Source organism: Nomascus leucogenys, chromosome 10, assembly GCF_006542625.1.
Source record: "Nomascus leucogenys isolate Asia chromosome 10, Asia_NLE_v1, whole genome shotgun sequence".
Classification (NCBI taxonomy): Eukaryota; Metazoa; Chordata; class Mammalia; order Primates; family Hylobatidae; genus Nomascus; species Nomascus leucogenys.
In genome coordinates this window covers 11,768,394-11,790,603 of record NC_044390.1, presented here as the reverse complement: position 1 = coordinate 11,790,603, position 22,210 = coordinate 11,768,394, and the positions used below count along the sequence as shown (strand labels likewise).

At 40.0% G+C, this 22,210-nt stretch overlaps 1 protein-coding gene across 8 annotated transcripts in view; it reads left to right on the top strand.

Moving 5' to 3' along the window:
- LOC100604623 (suppressor of cytokine signaling 2) overlaps positions 1–22,210 on the top strand; it is a 338,229-nt gene that overhangs the window by 134,196 nt on the left and 181,823 nt on the right. The window contains exon 5 of one of the 8 annotated variants that reach the window (XM_030819854.1): positions 10,870–10,880. The exons of the other annotated variants lie outside the window; for them this stretch is intronic. The gene's annotated coding sequence lies outside the window, so the exon portion shown is untranslated. Of the gene's footprint in view, positions 1–10,869; positions 10,881–22,210 lie in introns of those variants that run through there. 8 annotated transcript variants of the gene reach the window in all.

Sequence of the window (22,210 nt, the reverse complement as noted above, 5' to 3'; positions counted from 1 at the left end):
AGAGTAGAATGGTAGATACCAGAGGCTGGGGGAGATGTGACTGGGGAGATGTTGGTCACAGAATGCAAAGGTTAGTTAGACAGGAGAAATAAGTTCAAGAGATCTGTTGTGCAACATGATGACTATAGATAATTAACAACCTACAGTTGGCCCTTTGTATCTATGGATTCAACCAACCACAAATAGAAAATATTTGAAAAAAAAAAACCACAATAAAAAATAACAATTCAGCAATAAAAAAGAATGCAAGTGAAAATATAGTAGGACAACCATTTACATAGCACTTACCTTGTATTAGGTATTAAAAGTAATCTAGAGATTATTTAAAATATATGGGAGGATGTATGCAGGTTATCTGGAAATACTGTTACCATTTTATATCAGGGACTTGAGCATCCATGGATTTTGGTATCTTGGGTGGTAGTGGGGGCCTGTAGTCCCCCCCTGCAGATACTGACAAATGACTGTAGACTTATTGCATTCTTGAAAATCACCTGAGTAAATCTGACATGTTTTCTTCACAAAAAATGATAAGTGTATGAGGTAATGCATATTTTAATTATCTCTATTTAGCCATCCTGCAATGACCATCCTGCTATGGTCCCAATGACTGCCAGAATTCAACTTAATCCCCATTGTGGTGGTATTAACGGGTGGTATTAAGGGGTGAAGTAATTAAGTCGTAGGGGCTTTACCCTCATGAATAGATTAGTGCCTGACTAAAGGGCTGGAGGGAACTAGCTTAGGCTCTTCTTGCCCTTTGGCATTCTGCTGCGGGAGAACACAGTGCTAACCTCTTCTGCCACGTGAAGATGCAGCAAGACGGCCGTCACCAGACACCAAATGCTTGATCTTGCACCTTTATCTTGGACTTCCAGCCTCCAGAACTGTGAGAAGTAAATTTCTATTGTTTATAAATTACCCAATCTGTGATATTTTGTTATAGCAGCAAAAATGGACTGCCAGTGTTCGTATTTCAAAACATCATGTTATGCACGATAAACGTACAATTTTTATTTGTCAGTTAAAATAATAAGTTAATTAAAAAAAGAGATAGCCAGTGTTTATGATAAATGAATCATCTTAACATTTGAGTTTTTGCTGTAGGGGAGGAAAAATCTCTTTTCCTCATTCATTCTAGGTTCATGACTGAGGCCCTTATAACAAAGGACAGATAAGAGCAAGCATAGAAATTTATTTAATATAAATTTTACATGACACAGGAACTTTTATAAGGGAGTGGAGACTCAAAGAGATGGTTAAACTTGTGTATTTTTATGCTAGATTTGATGGCATGTGGATGGTTGTGGGGAAATGGGATTGGAAAAAGAATATGAGCCCTAATGATAATGAACTAGGGTAAACTTTGCTAGGGCTATGTGTTCCTATTCTCTCTGTGATCTGCATCTTCCGAAATAAGGATGCTCCTTTCCTCTGGGGATAGGGAAGGCATTGCACCTGAGAGTCACTTTACCTGTTTCAGGGGAAGGTCAGAAAATCCTTTCTAGGGTTTACAACCTGCTTTAAGGGAGAATCGTGGGAGCTGAGGGGAGGTTAGAGTGACTTGCCTGCTTATGCTGTCTTCTCAGATTCCAAGTGCCATATCTTGGGCCAGTGTGTCCTGAATCCCATCATTACCGTTGGAAATTCCGTTTCAGAAGCCCACTCTTTGCTAAACTCCAGTTACTTCTAGAACTGGACACTGCTGCTGAAATCTGGAATTTCTTATGTGATGCCAAAACAAGAAGAAAATTTAGAAGATTACGAGTATGTGTGTGTTTAACAAAGTATATATACTTTTTTTCTTCAGAGAGTAAAACTTCTGAATCAACTTGAAGTAGTCTTTTCAAATTGTTATCAAGGCATGCTGCTATTTCAACTATCAGAGAGATAGCACCATACTTAAAAGACCTTCTCTAAATGACTCTTCAGGAACTAGGAAGAGTATTTTTCACTCTGCTGTTTAAAGTATTTTGTTTGTCTTTCTATGAGTATACTGTTTCAAAGTGTTTCACTAGATTATTATATAACCTGATTTTTTTTCAGTGTCTTCTGTTTGTATGCTTTTAAGTTTCTAAATCTTTTCTCTTCATTGTTTTTCCCCAAATTGTTGGACTCTGAGTAAGCTTTTGCCAGTGGCATTTTAAAATATATTTATATCCTTCAGATGCTAAAAATAGTTTGTGCACTTTTAAATGGTTGAAAAAGAAAAGAAGATTACGTGATGTTTGAAAATCACATGAAATGCAAATTTCAGTGTCTATAAATAAAGTTTTATTGGAACACAGCCATGCTTATTTGTTAACATGTTGTTTCTGGCTGCTTTCACAATACACCAGCAGGGCAGAGTCAGGTAGCTGCAATAGAGACCTTATGGTGCACAAAACCTAAAATATTTACTATCTGGCCCTTAACAGAAAAAGCCTACCACCTCTGGTATAGAGTGAGAAAGGCCAGAAACCAGAAAAAAACCTGTGGCTTTTCCCAAAAAAGCTTTGGTTTTTTTCTTATGACCGGAATCAGCTTTATTTGCCTTTCTTTACTTGCTGCCTAACTGAGTGCTGGATTAAAGCAAATGCTGAGTTCTAAAATTGTTTTGAGAGTCAAAACTGGGGAGGCCTTTCTTCAGGGTAAACTTTTCCTATGAATATATATCATTATCTTTGCCATTTTTTTGAGTTAGATTTTGCCAGAAGAGATTTGTCATCCCAGGGCCATTGAAGCTTTTCTTTCCTTTCTACAATTGTACATAAGAGAAGAAGTATTAGGTAAACCAAACAGATAAAACCCTTTTGTGCTCTGCACATTCACACGAGGATTTAGTTTCAGCTTACCCTGTGTATTTACTCATGGTTTAGTCTCAAGATTTTTAAGTATTGGCATGATGAGATAATGTTAGCATTTGAATACTAACCACAGAAAGCATTAAGCAAAGTCTACAGTCATGAAGCATTTGCCTTTTGTTCCCATCCATTAGGTATTTAATGTATTTTTTACATCCCCCCACCTTGTCTTTGTTTTCACCTCCTTTGAAGGAAATCTTTTGTCATTGAGACTCAAACGTTCTGATGAGTAATGCTAAGCCAGGGTATGAATTTCTTCCCATTCCCTGAGATAGCCGTTGTACTATTAATATTTCTGTCTGTTGTTTAGAAGTGTAGCCTGTATTAGGTTTCTCAGTCCCCTAAGGAATTTAACATTTTAAGTGCTCGTAGAGTGCTGTGGGCTCTAAAAGGTATCAAAAGCATTCCATCAGAAATAGAAGCTAGAGAGCCCTTGGTCCTTCAAGGAGTTTGAAGTCTGTATGGTAAGAGAGGGGTAACATGCATATGAATTCTGAACCTGTACTAGTAGCCTGCAAAGTGAATGGAATTCCATCAGCGCATGCAGCATGAAGGAGCGATCTCAGCGAGGAAGGGAATAAAGTAGGGAGTGATTCGAAGGTGAATCTGGGTTTTATGGAAGGTAGAGTCATTGGTTCCAGGGGAAGAAGCCAGTCCAGACAGAGGAGATGCCAAGTACTTCCCTGACATCTCAGGATGCCTTGCTAGAACATTAAACCCAGCATGTCGCAGATGGAATGAGTTTTTCTCACTGAATCTAGTTCCTGCTCCTGCCCTCAGTATTTCCGTCAATGTCATGGTTTTCTGAGTTATGCACCTGCCGCTTACTTTAGGCTTTTATTGCTTCTCCAAACTACTTTGTAACTGGTCTCCCTGTACAGAGAAGCTGCCAGATTTGTCTTCCAAAGCTTTCTTCCCATCACTGACCCCTGCACACCATTCCAGCATCCTTTGTGCCGTTCTCTGGAGAACCGCTCTTCCGCATACTAGCAAAATTTGACTTCCTTCAGTTTTTTTTTTTTTTTTTTTTTTGAGACGGAGTCTCGCTCTGTTGCCCAGGCTGGAGTGCAGTGGGGCGGCCTCGGCTCACTACAAGCTCCGCCTCCCAGGTTCATGCCATTCAGCCTCCCGAGTAGCTGGGACGACAGGCGCCCACCACCATGCCCGGCTAATTTTTTGTATTTTTAGTAGAGACGGGGTTTCACCGTGTTAGCCAGGATGGTCTCGATCTCCTGACCTCGTGATCCTCCCGCCTCGGTCTCCCAAAGTGCTGGGATTACAGGTGTGAGTCACCGTGTCCGGCCCAGTTTGTTTTTTAATGTGCTGTGCTGTTGGGTTTTGTTTGTTTGATTTTTGTTTTGCCTCAGTGTCTTTGCCTATAGTGTGAATGTTTTTACTTCTCTCTTTGCCACGTTAACTCCAGTTCCTCCTTTGGGGTTTAGCTTAGGGGTTTTTTCAGGAAGCCTTCCCACACCTTCTATGTTGGATTAAGTCCTCTCTCATGGGCTTCTGAGCATCTTGCACTTCCTATTTGGTGTGCTTCTCTATAGTAGGTTGTAACTTCCAGAGGGCAGGGACCTAGTGCTATTGGACAAATGATAAGTGCTCAAATAAAAGATTTTTTTTCTTAAAATATATTTAAATTTTCCTCATTGTCTACAAAATTAATTTCAGACATTTTTAAATTCACTCCAGACCTTCCGTAATATGGCCCGACCTTATGTATATTAATTATTGAATTAGATTTGGCAACATTTAACAGAAAACCCAAATGACTGTGATTTTAACAAGATGGAAGGTTTATTTTTCCTTTCTTCTCCTCCTCCTGTTTCTCCTCCATATCCTTCTCTCTCTCTCTCTGTCTCTCTCTCCGACACACACACACACACACACACACACACACACACACACACACACACACACACACATCTGTAAGTAGTCTCCAGGGCTGTGGGCTGGTATGACTGCTCCACAGTTACCAGAGGCCAAGGCTTCTTCTCTCTTTATGCCTTGCCATCCTTGGCACGTGATTTCCATTCTCAAGATTCCCTCACGGTCCTAAGTGGCTGCTGGAGCCCCAGGCCATCTTGTCCCTTGTGGGAATAGAGCTAGCAAAGTAGAAGGGAGACTCAAGAGAGAGGAAGACAAAAAGGAAGCTAACGTGAAAAAGACATTTTCGTCAAATGCTAGTTCTTTGAACTTCTGGGAAGAAAAGAGTTTCTAGGAGACCACAACTTTTTACTGCTTTGAAGATGCCAAATTCCTGAGAATATGATTCAGTTAGTGAGTAACATTCTCTGTGCTGGCAAAGGAGGAAATTACCTGGATCTGGACCTATCTTTGGAGGATGAGAGAGGAGTGGTTATCTCTCCCCCGCTGATACAATGGTGTTGTAATGTCTTTTCAGTAGGCATTTGCCTGAGCTCTTTTTTTTGGACTATAATTTCCCCCCACCCCACTTTCTCTAATCTCTGCTTCTCAAAATCTTATCTATTCTTCAGAGCCTAATTCCTTTCTTTTCCCAGAAGCCTTTTCACATTCTCCTCAACTGGGATTTTTTTTTTTTTCTTTGAACCTCCATAGATTTTTGTGATGATCTTTCTCCATGTTTTAACATAGTTACCTGTCAACTTATCTAACTCTTCCCTAGCTCCCCCTCACCATCGAATGCCATCCCCTTGAGTTAAGTCAGGGACTATGCCCTGTCCACATCTGCTGCAGCCATCACAGAACCTTTAACAAAGTAGGTTCTTAAATCTTAAACGAGTGCATGCTGTGAGGGAAGGAAAGCAAACAGACTTTTTAGCTCAAATAAAGAATTGATGTGCTTAGAAGACAGGTAAAAAGAGAGGGGACGAGTTGTTGGATGATCTTAATATCTAGGCTTTGGATCTGGGCTTGGTAGGGTGGGTGAGTGAGCCCTGAATATAAGGGAGCTGGCCTAGGGAGAGAAAAAAACCATCACTTCAACTCCTGTCTTCTAGGGTGTTGACTTCATTAACTGCCCCACATCCACCAGATTTCCCCAGATCTTAGTTGACATAGAGACATTCATTCTGTTTCTCACCTTAAGAAAATCCGACCTGAGTTAGCTTCAGCTGGTGCTGCTGCTAGGCCTGATGGTGATAGGCTTTGGGAGGAACGGAGAATCCCAAATGCTAGGTGGTATCTGAATGTGGCATTACGAGATATAATGCTCTCAACTCAGCAATTTCTCTTGTAAGAGGAAAACAATTCAACCTGTTCTTTGACTCCTTTTCTGGGTTTTCTTGGCTCCAGGCTTCTTAGAACACTGTTCCACCACCCCCAATCTTTAGCTCCATTCTCTCTACCCTCCCAGCCCCCACCAAAACACAATTCTTTTCAGGCAAGTGCACCATACAGGTGCTCTGGTGGTCCCGTAACTGAGGATGTAGTTGCCAGCCTTTTAGCAATATCGAGAGTTCTCTGCAGGCTCTTGAGAGCAGTGGCCTTGGTTAAATTGGACAGAATCACCTTTTTGGTAAATTCCCTTCCGATTCATTTCACAAATGGCTTAAATCATTTATGTTGTTTTGTTCAATCTACGCAGGAAATGAAAGCATTGCCATTTTAATTGTTTTAGAACAGCATTTTACACCTAATATAGACTCCCAAAGCCAGCCAAATGCAGATTTTGGCTCCTAGATCGTTGACTGCATGCTGACTATGTTCTTGAGCGCGGAAGAAAACAGATCCAGCCAAAGACTGATTACCTTCCAAAGGTCACAAAAGAAGTTTCTCTTTATCTAAGAAAGAAAGTAGGTGCCATTAGATGTTGAGTTTTTTTAAAAAGTCATTTTAATTTAAACAACATTTGAATAAAAATTATGGTATAGTCAACCACAAATCAGTTGATCAAGTCTCAAATTTTGGCAGTCTCCCTTGGTTCTGTGTTCTTAGGCAAGTTTACTTTCTTTTTCTTTTTCTTTTTTTTTTTTTGAGACAAGGTCTGGTTCTGTTGCCCAGGCTTGAGTGCAGCAGCGCGATCTTGGCTCACTGCAACCTCTGCCTCAAGCATTGCTCAAGCAACCCTCCCACTTCAGCCTCCCAGTTAGCTGGGACTACAAGCACATGCCACCACACCTGGCTAATTTTTGTATTTTTTTGTAGAGATGAGGTTTTACCATGTTGTCCAGGCTGGTGTAGAACTTCTGAGCTCAAGCGATCTGCCCACCTTAGCCTCCCAAAGTGCTGGGATTACAGGCATGAGCCACCATACCCAGCCTCTTTTTTTAAAAAATAATTTTTTACTTTGAAATAATTTAAGACAAGAAGTTGCAAAAATAGTACTGAGAGATATCAGGGTATCTTTCACTCAGCTTCCCCCAATGATAATATCTTACATGATCATAGCACATTGTCAAAAGCAGGAAATTGACATTGGTGCAATACTAGTAATTCAAGAACAGACCTTATTGGAATAGGTTTTACATGCAATCTGTTTTTAGTGTGTGTAGTTTTGTGAAATTTTATTATCTTTGTAGATTCATATATGCTTTTGATTTTTAATGCTCACTTACCTTCAAATTATTTGGACCTTTTTTTTTTTTTTTTTTTTTTTTTTTTAATAGAGATGGGGGTTTTACCATGTTACCCAGGCTGGTCTTGAACTCCTGAGCTCAAGGGATCTGCCTGCCTTGGCCTCCCAAAGTGCTGGGATTACAGGTGTGAGCCACCACACCTGGCCTATTTGGAGCCTTTGTGTGAATAATTAATAATAGCAAAACTGGAAATTATTTAATCTGGAAATCTCAATTTAATACTCTTAACAAAAAGACTACTGGATTAGAAAGTAGAAAGTCAGGTTCTAATTCCAGCTCTTCAACTAGGCAGTTAAACTTCTTTGGTTAAGTCATTTATATACTTGGTACATCATGTACTCATCTCTGAAATGAGTGAGCAAAATGAAACAAATCTTGATTTCCACTTGCCCTTCTCTAAACCTCCTTATGTGTACTGTATTTTAAAAGGCACCATCTGTATTTTACCACATTGTTCTAGCCAAAAACTTAGGCATCATCCTTGTTTCCTTCTTTGCTGTACCTACCCTCTTTCCTTCTGTATATTCCATTAGCAAGTCTTCTACAACATTCCCCAAATCTGTCTACTTGACTCCATCCCTTGCCTGGATTACTACAGTAGCCTCCACATGTACTTTCCCGTAAAACGTTTTCCACATGGCAATCAGAGCCATCTTTTAAAAATAGAAATCAGACTTTGTTATTCCTCTGCTTAAAACCTCCTCCTAGGACTTTACATTGCCCTGAGAATCAGAGCTCCTCACCAGGGCCCAAAAGGGACACCGTGACGTGGGGACTCCCGCCGGCTTCTCCAGTCACATCTACCATTCCCCGCCTTCTCCCTGTAGCCCAGCACAGTCCTCCTCTGTAGGCCTCCCTGTAGCCCAGCACAGTCGCTCCAGTCAGCCAAGTCAGTGCCCACCTCAAGGCCTTTGTTGCAGCCTAGCCGTTCTCTGTGCCTGGTGTGCCCTGCTCCCAGTTTTGCTCTAATAAGTGGCTCCCTCTGGTAATTTAGGTGTCAGGCCTCCTTGATGAGGCCTGCCTGATAAATCCAAATTAGCCACCTCCCAAGTCACTTTCTGCAGCATTATCCTGTTTTGTTTCTTGCATAGCATTTAACACTATCTGGAATTATCCTCTGCACTTGATTGGACTTGTTACTTGACAAGTGAATTTCCCTTCTCTAGACTGTAAGCTCTTTGAGAAGTAGGGCATCTTTAACTGCCTGGTTTATCCTGCATCCCCAGACCCCAGGACAGTGCCTGCCCCATCAATAATTATGTGTTGAGCAGATGCATTTATGGACCAGATCATCACAGAGGATTTTGAAATTGAAAAAATTACTTAATTAAATGAAATGTTTAAAATCATTAATTTTTTGGGATTCTGAAGGGAACTTTTATGATTAAATTTCTATGTACTACAGGTTGCCTATTGTGTAGTCGTGTTTTAGTAAAAGTTCTTTTCCTGAGGCAGGATCATTTCAGATGGGAAAGATAAGTTTTCTGTGCTCTAGGGACGGTTTCCTGTCTGCCTTGAACGCATTAGACAGATGACCTTAATGATCGGAAGAGATGCATTGGAAATACATTCCTTTCCCCCATCAGCAGTGCTTTTGCATTAGCATTGAGCAGAGTTTGACTTTCTTGGTGATACAGAAAGTGCAAGAAGCTTAGTATCATGTGGTTTGACATTTAATCAGACTTGCTTTCCTTGTTAACCTAAAGGCCTTCCTCTTTTTTGGAATTTAATGTGTCAGTAATGGCTCCTAGAGCTGGAACAGATGGAGCTGCTGATGTTCTCACTTAAACGAAAAGAACATGATTTATATCCTCAGCTTCATTTCTTAAATTCTTGTTGAACTTTCATTTGATTGTCGGAGCCACATAACCAGAATGTCACTAAATTTGCTTTGGCGGCATCACCATCTACTTTTGCTTTTTAAGCAGTTTTGGAAATGTGTTGTAGTATAGGAATATGAGTACATGTTTTTAAACACGTATTATTCAGAGTTATTGATTCACTGCTGCTGCAGGAGTGGTTTCTGTGTGAAGGCAATGGTTTTTTTTTTCATTAAATATTGTCATCAGAAGTTATTATGTTTTTCTTCTCTTATTCTGGAGTTCTCTTATAAAAAATACATGTACTCATATAGCCGCCAGTGAGACAAGTGTTGACATTTTGGTTTCTTTCGTTATGGTTTTATTGTTGTTATTGCTAATGAATGATTTTTGAAGCAAATGTGTACTTTCAAACAAATATGTGCAAATATGAAGTTGGAAGATGATATTTTCTCTTAAAAGCATTTTACCATTTTCACATTGCCATGCCCTTAGCTTTCAGGGTGTTTTCTTGAGTCATTATTTTCTTTTGTTGATTCTTTAAAATGTACCAATGGTGAGTGTGAATTCATTGTATGAAAAATGTGGGTGATAGACTATGATTAGACATAGTTCAAGATAACAGTTTATATGAAAAATTGATGCTCTAAAGCATTTGCTACCAAAATTTGTTTTTGTATGTGTGTGTTACCTTTACTCTTCTCCTTGGGTCCGCTTAATGGTTCTGTATTTTTTTGGAGAGCCAAATATGACTTGAAGGTAGTTGGGGAGAGGGATGAGGAGCAATATGAAATGAGTGTGCTGTTTTATCAGAAGCCTCTTATTCACAGGGCCTGAAGTGACAGCTGTTGGGAGAAGTGATATTCATACTGATGGGGGTAAAACTGCCTACCCGTTTTGGGGAGCTTTTGTTTTCATACTAAAACTTCTTTGTACAAGTAAAGGATGTTCTAAAGGAGAGGACTATTTGCAATTGAGTGTTTTCCATTCTGGCAGCATCTGACTGAAAATCATTTCAGAAATTCTTAGTATTGCATGCAATCATTGTTTAGTAGCTGGATCTTTTTAACTTTATGATAGAATTGTACATTTCATTTCTGTTTTAAGTCCTATCCATGTATTTAAGTAGTGTAATAAATTATTTTCTTGCCAGCAGGGTGACTTGAGTGAAAAAAATATGTATAATTTGGCCAATAGCCTAATTCTGTGACCTCTACAATCCAAATGGATGCCGTGGCTCTTACCTTGGTTACATTTCAAATGACTGTAATTGGTCTGAAATTATATTAGTATGAATGAGTATTCAAAGTCATCTCATCTGTCTGTGTCATTTGTCATGGATCAAATCTCTGGGCAGAGCGGTCATTGAACCTTGGTTAAACCTCAGACTGTGTCCGTCTGTCAGTTTTATAAATGATTGGGAGCAAGGCACTCTTGTGAGTTCTGAATCAGTAGTGATATGATTCTGTTTCTGTTTTTTGTTTTTTTAAATCTACTGCTACATAACAAACCACTCCAAAACTTGGTACCTTAAAATAACCATTTTATCTTGGTCATGATTTTGTGGGTTAGGAATTAAGAAAGGGCTCAGCTGGGCAGTTTGTCTCTGATCCACATGGTGTCAGCTGAGGAATCTGGGGATAGGGGATCCACTTTTGAGATCTCAGATTCAGATGTCTGGTGCCTCGACTGGGATGCGTGGCTCTGGGCAGGGGGCTTAGCTGGGGCCCAGCATGTGGTCTCTCCATGTGGCTTAGGTTTCTTTCAGCATGAGAGCTGGGTTTCCCAAAATGTGAGGATGGAAGCTTCAAGGCTCAAGGTTTCTTAGGATATAGACTCATAAGTCCCAGAACACCAGTTCTCCTGCTTATCGGTCAAGTAAGTCACTAAGTCCAACCCAGACTTGGGGTCAGGAGGGGGTCGGGGAGGGGAGTAGCATTATCCTTCACTTTTCATTGGGAGAAGAAACAAAGGATTTGAGGCCATCATTAATGGCTAGTGATGAGATCACATCAGAATAGCATTTATTTAATAGCAATTTATTACTCTCCTGAGGTTCAGGTGGCTTAAAGTGCAAATGTTAGTAGGTAGTTCCATGTAAGGGAATCCCATTCCAAGTGGCACAGCCTTCATTTAAACAAAACTCTGATGTAATTCATTCTAGTCATTTGATGGATGGAGACTCTAAAAGTGGCATGAATATAATCTCAAAATATCTAGAAAGATGTCAGTCCTCTGAGTCATTGTGCAAACTAGTTTGTTGAGAGAGTTCAAAGGCATCATGGATCTTAACAGCTAGAAAAGATTCTAAGAGATTACATCATCATTATCACCTTCCAGAAAGATTTATTTAGCATCTCTTAGGTGCCAGGCCCTGGGAATACAGGGGAGAATATGACTGATTCTTGCCATTGAGACATAGTTGAGGACATAGAACTGATACACAAGAGATGAATAGAAATCCATGGAATATAGACTAACTGGTAAATAAAAGTACAGGTGATAAGAGCACAAGAAGGAGAAGTAATCAATAGAGGCTTAGCTAGGGGCTGGGAAAGGCTGTAAGGACCTTCCATCACTCTGAAAACATAAAGTCCAAAGTGTTGGCCATTACCTACAAGTCCCTTTGAGATCTGGATCCCTGCATCCTCTCTGATCCCCGTTGCTACCTCTCTTTTCCTCACTCACTGGCCTTCTCCCATGGAAGTATAGACATTTGAGGATCTTTGCCACTTGCTCATTCCTCTGCCTGGAATGCTCTTTTTCCAGATATTCCCATAGTTTGCTTTCTCACTTCCATCAGATCTCTGGTCAATTGTGCTCTCCTCCAGCCTTCTTTGACCACTCTATCTACTTCCTGTTCATCAACACAGTTTATCTCCATGAAGCCAGGGACATTGTCTGCCTTGTTAATTATTGTATCCTGAGCACCTAGAGTAGTGCCTGGCATCATTGGTGCCCAACAAAATATGGCTGAATGTATGAATGAGTAAATGAATGCAGAATCTTGAAACAGGGTGTGCTTTTGGGCTGCTATAACAAAATAGTGTAAACCAGGTAGCTTATAAACAATAGAAATTTAATTCCCACAGTTCTAGAAGCTGGGAAGTCTAAGATCAAGGCACCAGCAGATTAGGTGTCTGGTGAGGGCCCATTTCCTGGTTCATAGACGGTACCTTGTTACTGTGTCTTCACATGGTAGAAGGGTCAAGATAGCTCTCTGGGGCTTCTTTTATATGGGTACCAATCTTGTTCATGAAGGCTCTGCCAAAGGTAAGATTTAGCAAAGTGGAGAACAGATGATATTGCTGGATGCCTGCAAGACAGAGTGAAAGAGAAGCAGAAAGTACATAATATATTCATAGATCATCTGTATCAGCTCTCTGACACCGGGGGTCCTTATTTTACAACTCTGAGTCCTGCAAACCATTTTGCAAATATGTAAGCATTGTAACAGGGCTTGCACAGGAAGTGATTTATTTTTTTCTTTATTTTTAACTTTTATTATAGGTTTGGCGATACATATGAAGGTTTGTTAGGTAGGTAAACACGTGTCACAGAGGTTTGTTGTACAGATTATTTCATCACCCAGGTATTAAGCCCAGTACCCAGTAGTTATCTTTTCTGCTCCTCTCCCTCTTGCTACCCTCTCCCCTCAAGTAGACCCGAGTATCTATTGTTTCCTTCTTTGTATTCATATGTTCTTATCATTCAGCTCCCACTAAAAAGTGAGAACATGCAGTATTTGGTTTTCTGTTCCTGCATTAATTTGCTAAGGGTAATTAGCCTTCAGCTCTATCCATACTCCCACAGAAGACATGATCTTATTCTTTTTTATGGCTGTGTAGTATTCCATGGTGCATATGTACCACATTTTCTTTATCCAGTTTGTCATTGATGGGCGTTTAAGTTGATTCCATGTCTTTGCTGTTGTGAATAGTGCTTCGGTGAACATTCATGTGTGTGTGTCTTTATGGTTGGATGATTTATATTCGTCTGGCTATATACCTAGTAATGGGATTCCTGGGTCGAATGGTCGTTCTGCTTTTAGGTCTTTGAGCCATAGTACTTTCCACAAGTGGTTCATTTTAACTAGAATAGCTGGTTCATGACTGGTGGCAGTTATTGGAGAACTTGCCTTTCTTGAAAAATATTCTGTACTATACCATTCTTTGTCTTTGCTCCTGCTCATATTTCTGTCTGGAATATCCAGCTTTTTGTATTGACCTGTTGAAATTCCACATGAATGTTCCAAAACATAGTGACTTAAAACCACAATTTATTATTTCTCACAATTTGGTGTGTTGGCTGGGTTCAGCTGAGTGGTTTTCTGTTCCATGTGGTGGTGTCTGCTAGCATCACTAATACAGCAGATGTTTTCAGTTTCAGAACTTGGCTGGACTAGAGTGTCCAAGAAAGCTGTACTCTCATGTTTCCTGTTGGCTGTGGACTAGAGTTCCTTAGTTTTTTTCCATAATGTCTCATTTCCTCTGGTATCTAGACCAGCCACCTTACAGCATGGTGGCTGGGTTCCAAGTGTGAGAATAAGGAAGCTTCTACTTCATTTTACTTTTACTTTTTTTTTTTTTTTTGAGACGGAGTCTTGCTGTGTTGCCCAGGCTGGAGTGCAGTGGCATAATCTCAGCTCACTGCAACCCCTGCCTCCCGGGTTCAAGCAATTCTCCTTCCTCAGCCTCCCTAATAGCTGAGATTACAGGTGCACACCACCACACCGGCTAAATTCTGTATTTTTAGTAGAGATGGGGTTTCACCATGTTGGCCAGGCTGGTCTCAAACTCTTGACCTGAGGTGATCCACCACTCACCTTGGCCTCTCAAAGGGCTGAGATTACAGGTGTGAGCCACCATGCCTGGCCAGCTTCTATTTCTCTTGAAGCCTAGATCTAGAACTGGCACATCACTTTCATCACATCCTATTGGTCAAAGTGAGTCACAAGGCCAGCCCAAATTCAAAGGGAAGGGAAGTAAATTCCCCTTCTTTTTTTTTTTTTTTGAGACAGAGTCTCGCTCTGTCACCCAGGCTGGAGTGCAGTGGCGCGATCTCGGCTCACTGCAATCTCCGCCTCCCGGGTTCACACCATTCTCCTGCCTCAGCCTCTCCGAGTAGCTGGGACTACAGGCGCCCACCACCACGCCCGGCTAATTTTTTGTATTTTTAGTAGAGACGGGGTTTCACCGTGGTCTCAATCTCCTGACCTTGCGATCTGCCCGCCTCGGCCTCCCAAAGTGCTGGGATTACAAGCATGAGCCACCGTGCCCGGCTAAATTCCCCTTCTTGATGAGATAGTTGGGATGCACAGATAGGGATAGGAAGAATGATTAGTGGTGATGTTTGCTGACAGTCCTCCTCAGTATGCTTAGATATTTGTTAGCATTATCTTTTCAGTAAGAGATAGGTATTATTAGTGAAGTCCAAGGCCTTTGAGTATTATTTGAACCCTTTGGTTTTGAGCTATGAATTGTTTATAGAGTGAATTGCTGTGAACATTTTGGGCTTTATTGAGCTGCAGCTGAAGATGATCATTGATTGACTCTCCCCCCACCCCGCCCCCCACCTTTTTTTTTTTTTTTTTGCTTTACTTGCCATTCATATTGTGTTGTACATGTTCCTCTGGGTATATTAGAGGTTGAAATCAAAAGCCAAAGGAATCTGAAGGGGGTCCTCAGCTCTTCTCTGGGTCTTACTGTAACCTAGAGCAAGAGACTCCATCAGCAGGACAAGTAAACTCAGGAAAAGAAGCAAAAAGGAAACAAGCCAGTTGCTCTGGGCTGATAATAATGTTAAATGGCAGAGGGAAGCTTGAGTTACTCAACTGCTGCTTGGCTTCCATCTTCTCTCTCCTTGTTTCTCTGATTCAATTCTTGCTTCCTACAGTTGATTTCCCACATAGCAAGCAGAGGGATCTTTTAAAAATGTAAATGAGATCATGTTATTCTCCAGCTTAAAAACCCTAGGGGGGATTTCACTGTACTTGTAATAAAATCCAGACTCCTCATCATAAATTAGCTCCCACTCTTGCCTCTTTACCTCTTCTCTTATTCTTCTCCCCTCCCTCTTTATCAGCCACATTTTATTTCTTTCTGTTCCTTGAGCCCTCGAGGTTCATCCTGCCAAATTCATCCCATTTTAGGGGTTTTGTACTTGCTGTTCCCTCTCTCTGGAACACTCTGACCCTAGATCTTTGTGTGGCTGGTTCTTCATTCAAGCCTCAGCCCAGAGGACCTCATAAAAACCTTTTGTACCCTCCTAGACTCTTTTTTTTTTTTTTTTTTTTTCTGGAGACAGAGTCTCACTCTGTCCCCCAGGTTAGAGTGCAGTGGCATAATCTCAGCTCACTGCAACCTCCACCTCCCCAGTTCAAGTGATTCTTGTGCCTCAGCCTCCTGAGTAGTTGGGATTACAGGCGTGAGCCACCACTCCTGGCTAATTTTTGTATTTTTAGTAGAATTGGGGTTTCACCATGTTGGCCAAGCTGCTCTTGAACTCCTGACCTCCGGTGATCTGCCCACCTCGGCCTCCCAAAGTGCTGGGATTACAGGCATGAGCCACCACACCTGGTCTCCTAGACTCTTAACGGTGCACTAGACACTCGCCCTCTCACAGTTCCTATGTTCTGTTTTTTCTAGCACTCACTGTTCTTTGTCTCTATTTTCTCATGTATAAAGGTGGCCACTTCGTAGAGTTGTTAAGAGGATTAAACTAGTTACTATTTAGAAGAGTATCTGAAGCATGATATTGCTCTCAAATATAGCTTTATTGTTGTATCATTCTTTACTACCTGAAATTGTCCTGCTTACTTATATGCTAGTTTATTGTCTTTCATTCATTGCTGGTATCAGCCTTTTGCAAGCAAGGACAGCATTTACGTATCTTTTTTACAGGTCATCCGTATTCCCAGTGTGTTGTCATGCACAGTAGGTCCTCGACAAGTACTCATAAAGTCAATAAATGAAAGGCAGGAATATTTATTTTGAACAGGCCAGAAAAAACATTAGTAACATTAAATTAAAGCTTGTGAAAGTTGAACGGATTGTAAAAGATTGTTTAGTTGTTCAAAATGGGTTTTGGATTTTTGGTCCAGAAGCATTCTGTTCCAGGACACTGAAAGAACCTAGGGATAATTCATTGTTAATTTTTATTTTTATGAAATTTTGAAGAGTGGGAAATTGTTGGAATTATGAAGACAGGTAAATGACATTCTGATTTTCGAGAGTGAGGAATGTGGGCTTAAAATCTGTAGACTTAGGAGCTTTATGCTACTTGTGGGCAGAATTCTGGAATGGATTATTAAAAGGATGGTTTGTGAATGCTTAGGACAGTGTTGTTTAGTGGGAAAGTGGAGCACCCTTAGAGAAAAGAGGCCTGGAGAAATGAATTGATTTTTTTTTTTCAGGTGACTACTGAGATTGGTGGCAGAATTGAGAATAAAGACTCCCTGACTTCAGACCAGTGTTCTCTCTGTTCCAGTAGTGTTTTCAATCTGGGACCATAGAGTTGCTCAAATTCAAGCAAAATAGAATCTTTTTTGTGTGCGTCTTTATTTTGAAGATCGTTTTTTTTAAAAGCCACTTTCAAAAACAGTTTTTCAGTTGGGTTACATTGACCTCTGAAAGTTCTAGACACAGTCTCAGGAGCCCATGAGATTTAGTTCTCCTTCCCACCACTTTAAAAGAGGTCTGTGCGGTACTCTAGGTTCAGAAACTTGGCACCATGATATTTTGCCAGTTTATCTTATTAACCGAATGCTGTCTGTAGTGACTCTGCAGAAAACAGTGTTATGTTCTTCTGTCAGACTTGTGCTGTTCAGTATGGTTGCACGTAGCCATATGTGGCCATTGAGCAGTGAAAATGTGACTCCTGTAAGTTGATTATAGACTATCATGTAATACAGTCACCCCTCAGTGTCCGAGGGGTATTGGTTCCAGGACACCCTGCACATACCAAAATCCATAGATGCTCAAGTTCCTCATATAAAAATGGCATACTATTTTCATGTAATCTACATACAGCCTCCCGTATACTTTAAATCATCTCTGGATAATTTATAATACCTAATACAATGTAAATGCTATGTAAATAGTTGTTATACTGTTTGTTTTTTTTAAGTATTTTTTTAATGGTTGTATTGTTATTGTTTATTTAAAAAATATTTTCAATTCAAGGTTGGCTGAATCTGCACATACAGAACCTGGGGATACAGAGGGCTGACTGTATCATACACATTAGATTTCAAAGACTGAGTATGAAAAAATAATGTAAATATCTCATGATTTATTTTGAATATCTGTTGAAATGATATTTTTGATATATTGGGTTACATAAAATATATTAAAATTAATTTCACCTGGCTTTTCCTTTTTAAAACGTGGCTACTAGACAATTTAAAATTATATGTGTGACTGGCACTCATTAGAACTTGATACCTCTCTCAGGAGGAAAGGTGGAAAGAACTGGTGGATATCACTTTGCAGATGAGGTGATATGAAAGCTGCCTTCAGCTTTTGGATGGCTCTCATTCATAAAAGAGATTCTTTCTGTTCTGTGTTTCTCAAAAGGTAGAACAAAGACATAGAAAAAGCAAGTTAATGTAAGATAGACCTTTCTAAAATAGTTGTCCAGAGAAAATATAGGCTCCTTCTAGAGATAATGAATTCCTTGTCACTATACATAATTCCAGAAGAGGCTAAATAGCTACCTAATGAGGTCGTTTAGAGGGAGGTCAGGTGGTTAAAAGTAATGCCTTTCCAATCCTGAGAATTTGTGACTTGACGAAATTGGGCAAACGGCTGATTTTACAGCTACATGAAATAAATGGATTCTGTGGGCAGGAGAAGAAAGCATTTTATTTCACTCCCTGTGCTTTTCCTTTAAACTTTCACGTGAGTATTTTCTAGTTGAGGAGCTTTGCATTCTTGGTTACAGAAAGATGTTTGATTGTCTAATCCCAGGAAATCTGGTGAACAGTGTATCAGTTAGGAATGTGCTTGGCAACAAGTAAACAAACAAACAAACCAAAGTGACAATGGCAAATAAGTAGAGATTTATTTTAATCCTATAACAACAACTCTGGAGGTCAGCTGCTTCTGGCATTGATTCATTGGCTCAAAGGCATCAGAGCGAGTGTCTCTGCTATTCTCTTGGCCTTCCTTTTCCTCGTGGTAGCAAGGCAGTCACAGCTACCAACAGTGCATCTGTAAGGCTGGAAGAGGGATGGAAGGGGCGCAGCCCCTACTGCATCTGTCGCTTTTCTCGGGAAAAGCAGTAGTCTTTCCAGAAATCCTCAACACAATTCCTCTTCTGATTCATTGGGCAGAATTGTCTCATGGCCACTCCTTGGTGCAAGGGAGGCTGCAAAGTGAATGTTTGCTCTTCTAGACTCTACGATTGAGACAAGACACGAGGAGAAGGAGGTTGGGAATGGCATTTGTGTCAGTCAAAAAGAACAGGGTCTGCCGCAGATGGTTTTAGGTGTGACTGAAGGCACCACTCCCAAGTCAAACATCAAGTGCTTGGGAGTTGAGACATCATCCAATGTCCTTTTTTTTTATTAAAAAAAAATTCTTTCACTAAGTAGTTTTAGCTGCCATTGATGATTGTAGTCTTGGATGAGTTTTATTAAACAATTCTTTCTTTTTAGAGAGGAGAAAATTGAGGACCCGAGAAGTTCACGCCTTTGATTTCTATTGAAATTATTCATAGGGTAAGAGTGAGAGTTCTTGCTTTGCCCTTTCCACCTTCCTGACTTCATCAGCAAAGAAGAGAATCTTGGTTTTATTTTTCATTATCTGCAAATGATATGTCCATAACAGTAGTTATTTGTCACAAAAATACTTCACAAGAACATTGCTAAACACATACAAATGTTAGCAGTTCCGAACAGGCATTTATTGTAGAGGAACCTGCTTATGATGAGAAATATGAAAGAATTGAGACAGTGGGCCTCTACCATAGAGGAGGTAAGAAACTAGTTGGGTGAAATTTAGTGTTAGGATGTTTTGTCAAAAAACTATCTTTGGGAGGCTGAGGCAGGAGGATTGCTTGAGCCCAGGAGTTTGAGACCAGCCTGGGCAACATGGCAAGATCCCATATCTACAAAAATAAATAAATAGAAATTTAAAAAAATTTTTTTCATCTTTAACATTAATGGCAAATGTTTAGAGCTATATTTAATGGAAGTATATGTGAATTGGTGGTATAAACAGATTTTTCCAAACTCTTTTTACTTGTAATTTCTGTGGCTGTAACAGACTTCTACTAGCCTCTGGGGAGTTTCTTAAATCCTTTTTCCCCATTTTCTTTGGTCTATGATAAAGAAGTAATCTGAAGTAGAAAAAAATTGTTTAGGCTGGGCGAAGTGGCTCACTCCTGTAATCCTAGCACTTTGAGAGGCTGAGGTGGGGGGATCACTTGAGGTCAGGAGTTCAAGATAGCTTGGCCAACATGGTGAAATACAAAAATACAAAGATTAGCCAGGTGTGGTGGCAGATGCCTGTAATCCAAGCTACTCGGCAGGCTGAGGCACGAGAATCGCTTGAATCCGGGAGGCGGAGGTTGCAGTGAGCTGAGATTGTGCCACTGCACTCTAGCCTGTGTGACAGGGCAAGACTCCACCTAAAAAAAAAAAAAAAGAAAAAAATTACTTAGATGAGCTAATTTTTGAAGATAGTCTTATAAAGTTTGTTTATTTTTTATTAATACACTTTATTTTTTAGAGCAGTTTTAGATTCCCAGCAATATTGAGTAGAAAGTATGAAGAATTGCTGTATACTGCCTTCCCCTACAGATGCACAGCTCCTCCCACTGTCTACAGTTCCCAGGAGAGGTGTGACATTTGTTATCATTGATGAACTTATATTGACACATCATTATTACCCTAAGTCCATAGTTTACCTTAGGGTTCATTCTTGATATTGTACATCCTATGGGTTGGGACAAATATATAACGACATGTATCCACATTTATGGAATCATACAGAGTATTTTCACTGCCCTAAGAATTCTCTGTGCTCTTGATTATTCATCCCTCCCGCACAACCCCTGGAAACCACTGATTGTTTTACTGTCGCCATAGTTTTGCCTTTCTAGACTACTATATTGTTGGAATCATGTAGTGTGTGGCCTTTGCAGATTGGCTTCTTTTACTTGGTAATATGCATTGAAGTTTCCCCCATGTTTTTTCATGACTTAATAGCTCGTTTCCTTTTAGTGCTGAATAATATCCCATTGTCTGGATATCACCGTTTATTTATCCATTCACCTACTGAAGGATATCTTGAATGCTCCAAGTTTTGGCAATTATGAATAAAGCTGCTATAAACATCTATGTGCAGATTCCTGTGTAGACATGTATTTTCAGTTCATTTAGGCAAATACCGAGAAGCATGATTGCTGGATCATATTTTAAGAATATGTTTAGTTTTGTGAGGAATTACCAAACTGTCTTCCAAGGTGGCTAGACCATTTTGTGTTCCTACCAGCAATGAATGAGGGTTCCTGTTGCATCACACTTTACCAGCATTTGGTGTTGTCAGAGTTTTGGATTATGACCATCTAATAGGTGTATAGTGGTATCTCATTGTGTTTTAATTTGTATTTCCTTAATGATATATGATGTTGAACATCTTTTCACATACTTACTTGCCATCTGTATATCTTGTTTGGTGAGATATCTGTACAGGTCTTTGGCCCATTTTTTAAATCAAGTTGTTCATTTTCTTGTTGAATTTTAAGAGTTCTTTGTCTATTTTTGGTAACAGCCCTTTATCATATGTGTCCTCTGCAAATATTTTTTCTAGTCTAACTCGTCTTCTCATTCTCTCGACAGTGCCTTTCGCAGAGCACCCTTTTTAATTTTAATGAAATCTAGCTTATCAATTATTTCTTTCATGGATTTCTGCCTTTGGTGTTATACCTAAAAAGTCATCACCATACCCATAATAACCTAGATTTTTCTGCTATGTTATCTTCCAGGAGTTTTAAAGTTTTGTGTTTTACATTTAGGTCTGTGATCTGTTTTTTATTTTTTTAGAGTTTCGCTCTGTTGCCTAGGCTGGAGTGCAGTGGCATGATCTTGGCTTACTACAACCTCCGCCTCCTGGGGTTTAAGCAATTCTCCTGCCTCAGCCTCTCAAGTAGCTGGGACTACAGGCATGCACCACCACATCTGGGTAATTTTCGTATTTTTAGTAGAGATGGGATTTCACCATGTTGGCCAGGCTGGTCTCAAACTCCTCACCTTAAGTGATCCACCCACCTCGGGCTCCCAAAATGTTGGGATTACAGGCGTGAGCCACTGCGCCCGGCCTGTGATCTATTTTGAGTTAACTTTTATGAAGGGTCTAACATCTGTGCCTGGATTCTTTTTGTTTTTTTACTTGTGGATGTTCAGTTGTTCCAGCACCATTTGTTGAACGAACTGTCTTTGCCCCATTGTATTGCTTTTGCTCCATTGTCAAAGATCACTTAACTTTGTTTATGTGAGTCTAGTTTTGGGTTCTCTGTTCTATTCCATTCATCTATTTGTCTATTCTTCTGCCGATATCACACTGTCTTGATGACTGTAGCTGTACATTAAGCCTTAAAGTCAGGTAGTGGCAGTCCTTAAACTTTGTCCTTTAACATTGAGTTGGCTGTTCTGGATCTTTTGCCTGTCTATATAACCTTTAGAATCAGTTTGCCAGTATCCACAAAATAGTGTGCTGGGATTTTGATTGGGATTGCATTGAATCTATAAAGTTGAGAATAGCTGACATTTTGACAGTGTTGAGTCCATGAACATGGGATATCTGTTTATTCAGTTCTTCTTTGGTTTCTTTCACCAGTTTTGTAGTTTTCCTTATATAGATCTTGTACATACTTTGTTAGATTTATACCTAAGCATTTTTATCTTTGGGGGGTGCTAATGTAAATGGTAATGTGTTTTTAATTTTTAATTTCACTTGGTCATTGCTGGTATAGGGGGAAG